Here is a 3749-nt window from a genome sequence, read left to right as displayed (position 1 = left end):
GTAAAAATGAGAATAAGGGTACCAGTTATTTCTGTAATCAGTAACTAATGCTTTTTGTGAGAATAAGGAAGAAGTGGAATCAAACTTCCTAAATATTTATGTGACTTTAATATCAAGTCTTTTGTAATTACGCATCCTTTACATGGAGAGTATAGTTATAGGTGACACATGTAAAACTAAAGTATTTAAAATATCAATCTTTTCCTGTTAGACCTATGAGTGCAAACATATGGTATCTGTCCTTCTCTGCCTGGCTTATTTCGCTTAGCATGACACCCTCGAGGCTCATTCACTTTGCTACAATGGCCAGATTTCATTCTTTCTCATTGCCATGTAATACTCCATTGTATATATATACCACATCTTCTTGATCCACTCATCAGGTGATGGACATTTAGGCTCTTTCCATGTTTTGGCTATTGTTGACAGTGCTGCTATGAACATTGGGGTACATGTGCTCCTATGCATCAGCACTTCTGTATCCCTTGGGTAAATCCCTAGAGGTGCTATTGCTGGGTCATAAGGGAGTTCTATGGATAGTTTTTTGAGGAACCTCCACACTGTTTTCCAGAGTGGCTGCACCAGTTTACATTCCCACCAACAGTGTAGGAGGGTGCCCGTCTCTCCACACCCTCGCCAGCATCTATAGTCTCTTGATTTGTTCATTTTAGCCACTCTGACTGATGCGAGGTGGTATTTCAGTGTGGTTTTGATTTGTGTTTCCCTGATGATGAGTGATGTTGAGCATCGTGTCATGTGCCTGTAGGCCACCTGGATGTCGTCTTTGGAGAAGTGTCTGTTCATGTCTTCTGCCCGTTTCTTCACTGGGTTATTTGTGTTTTGGGTGTGGAGTTGGTGAGTTCCTTGTAGGTTTTGGATACTAGCCCTTTATCTGATATGTCACTTGCAACTATCTTTTCCCATTCTCTCGGTTGCCTATTCGTTTTCTTGATTGTTTCCTTTGCAGTGCAGAAGCTTTTTATCTTGATGAGGTCTCAAGAGTTCAGTTTTGCTTTCATTTCCCTTGCTTTTGGGTATGTGTCAAGTAGGACATTGCTGCTGTTGAGGTTGTCAGAGCTATTTTGAAGGTCCCTAGTCTGTGTATCAATAGCTTCTCTGATTTTTTTTCAAGCCCAGTGATTAATTTCATGACAATTGTTCTAAATTCTTGTTCAGTTAAGTTGTTTATGTCTGTTTGAGCAGTTCTGTAGCTGTGATTTCTTCCTGGAGTTTTTTTAGAGTAGAGTTCTTTCGTTTTGTCATTTTGGCTAGCTTTCTGTCTCTTGTCAGTTTTAAAAGCTCGTTCTGCAGTGTGCATCTACTAGTATTCTCTACTGAAGGAGATCTCTGAGTGCCTAGGGTCTGTCGTTTCAGGAGATGTTCTTTTAATGGTGTCTCTCTGTTTCTCTTGTTATGCCTCTGATTGATTTATTTCCCTACTCAGCGATATTTGAGACTTTCCACTATATGTGCTTTGGGTTGTTTCTTGAGGTAGCCCTGAAAAGGAAAACGGACAGACAAACACAAACAGAACACAAGCACACAAATGTACTGACAGAACAAGTAAAGAAGCAAACCAAAAGGGGAAAGAAAAAAGGAACAGGAAAGAAAAGAGAGGGGAAAGAAAAGAAAAAACAAAAAGCAGGTGGGGATGGGGGTGGGGCAGCGACAGCCAGAGATAAATGACAGTCTGAGAGCTTAAAACTTGCAGAGTGGGGAGATCAGGATGAGATAAAGGAAAAACTGTCTGGATAGTAAGAGTTGATCTAAGCGCAGCAGTGCCTAAATGTTGGTCTTCCCAGACTCCAGGGGGAAAGGGTCAAAAGAAAAAAATAGGAAAATAGAAAAGAGAAGACAGGAGGAAAAATAAAAAGTAAAAATATTAAGAAAAAAACAGATAAATGTAATAAGCAAAAGCACAGCAGCTCTCCAGCGCAGATGGGCATGGCTTGGTGTAGGTAGGTCAGGTCTCAGTGGCTGCTCTCTGAGGCCCCGCCTTAGTGGATGCGGGGAGAAGCATGGTGGAGCCCGAAGCCCCCCTCAGACCATGCATTGCCAGCCTCTCTCTTGAGTCCAATCTCCTTGTGCCTCGGACGGTTCTAATTGTTTCCATTTTTTAAGTTTTGCCCAGTTTCTAAGTCCTTGCCCATGCACTAAATATTGCCACCACAGTTAAAATCTCCTGCAGGCAGGTGGCTTTCTGGCCAGGAATGAGTAGGGGGATTGTGAAGTCAGTTTTTCCCCTGGCTCCACCTGAAGTTCGCCAGCTGCCGGGCCCAAGGGAGAGCAAGCCCGCTTAGGGGGACTGATTTCTCTCTCCACGCTCAGTGGCTCTCAGTCCTGGGTGAGGTCTCCCCTCTCCAGAGATTATACTAGGAGTGATTCAGTCTCTACTTCTCTTCCCTTGGTCTTTCTGCTGCCCTGCCAGGCAATGCTGTTCATGGCTGCAAAGGTCTGTCTGCCTCTGGACTCAGCCACTCCGCCCGCACGGCTATCTGCAGTTCTGTGCGCCTCTGGACACAGGGCTCTCTGCCAGCCCAGCACCAAGCCTCTGGGTGCTTTGTCTCCCGGCTCCGCTTTGGGCCAGCGCTCCCTCCCCGAAAGTCTCTGGTCCCAGTTCGCACTCACTCAGGCATCCATGAGACTGCTGTCAATAAGGGGTCTGTGTGCACACCTCCGTTCTTGGAGATCAGAAAGCTGTGGCTTTTAATTCTTCTCAGTTTGATAATTGCAGGAGGACTGAGGTAATGGGGTTCCTTACTTCTCCGCCATCTTCCTGCGCTCCCCGCCCCCAGGCTCTGAGGTGTTAACACAAAGCCCAACGCAGGGTTCCAACTGATGAACTGGGAGATCATGACTTGCACTGAAGTCAGACATTTAACCAACTGAGCCACCCAGGTGTCCTGAGTTTACATTTTCAAGGGAGAAGTAGATGAAAAAATTGAAGCTTGAAGTCTTAAGATAACAGCCCAAGGAGGCAGGGATCCTGCCAGGTCTTTCCAATAAAACCCATGTCCTTTGCACCATATCTCCATTGTACCCATTGGCAAAGCCTATATAAATTACCTAACAGTTCTCTGATGCAAAACTTAAATTTGGGGAAGAGAGTCAGATACCACATTTTCTTGATTCTGTCAATTCCATAGAAGAGAAGAGACCACACACAGGTTGAGTTAGTGAAAATTTCAGAAAGATAGTGTGAGAATGGAACTTTGGACAGAAATATTTTAGGGGTGCCTGGGTGTCTCAGTCAGTTGAGTGTCTGACTTCGCCTCAGGTCATGATCTCACACTCTTGGGTTTGTCCCCATGTCAGGCTTTGTGCTGACAGCTCAGAGCATGGATCCTGCTTTGGATTCTGTCTCCCTCTCTCTCTCTCTGCCCCTCCTCACTAGCACTCCATCTCTCTCTTTCTCTCTCTCTCAAAGGAAACAAACATAATTTAAAAAATTAAAAAGAGAAAAAATATGTTAGTTTACCTCCCAATTTTAAAAAACATTAACATGTGTCTGTTGTGTTGATCGTTTTTTAAATAGAATACTCAGAATCAAGGAAATGTCTTTTAACTTAAATAAGGAACAGAGTTCTCATCACTAAATTATCTAGAATAATAAAGGCTCTCAGCTAAGAGGGTGGGTGTTGTAATTGCCTTCCGTTGTTGAGGCTCATTAAATACAGCCCTGCAGCAATTAGTGCAAATGGGAATTATGCAGGCTTGAAACAGTTCAATAGGCAATATTCATAAAATTC

The 3749-nt window shown here is 43.9% G+C and overlaps 1 protein-coding gene across 1 annotated transcript in view; it reads left to right on the top strand.

Annotated features, from left to right (window-relative positions):
- Positions 1 to 3749, top strand: part of LOC115277423 (laminin subunit alpha-3-like) — a 225862-nt gene that overhangs the window by 171864 nt on the left and 50249 nt on the right. The gene's annotated exons all lie outside the window — the stretch shown is intronic.

This window comes from Suricata suricatta, chromosome 14 (genome assembly GCF_006229205.1).
Source record: "Suricata suricatta isolate VVHF042 chromosome 14, meerkat_22Aug2017_6uvM2_HiC, whole genome shotgun sequence".
Lineage (NCBI taxonomy): Eukaryota > Metazoa > Chordata > Mammalia > Carnivora > Herpestidae > Suricata > Suricata suricatta.
The sequence above is the reverse complement of the archived record's forward strand: the minus strand, read 5'-3'. Positions and strand labels throughout refer to the sequence as shown.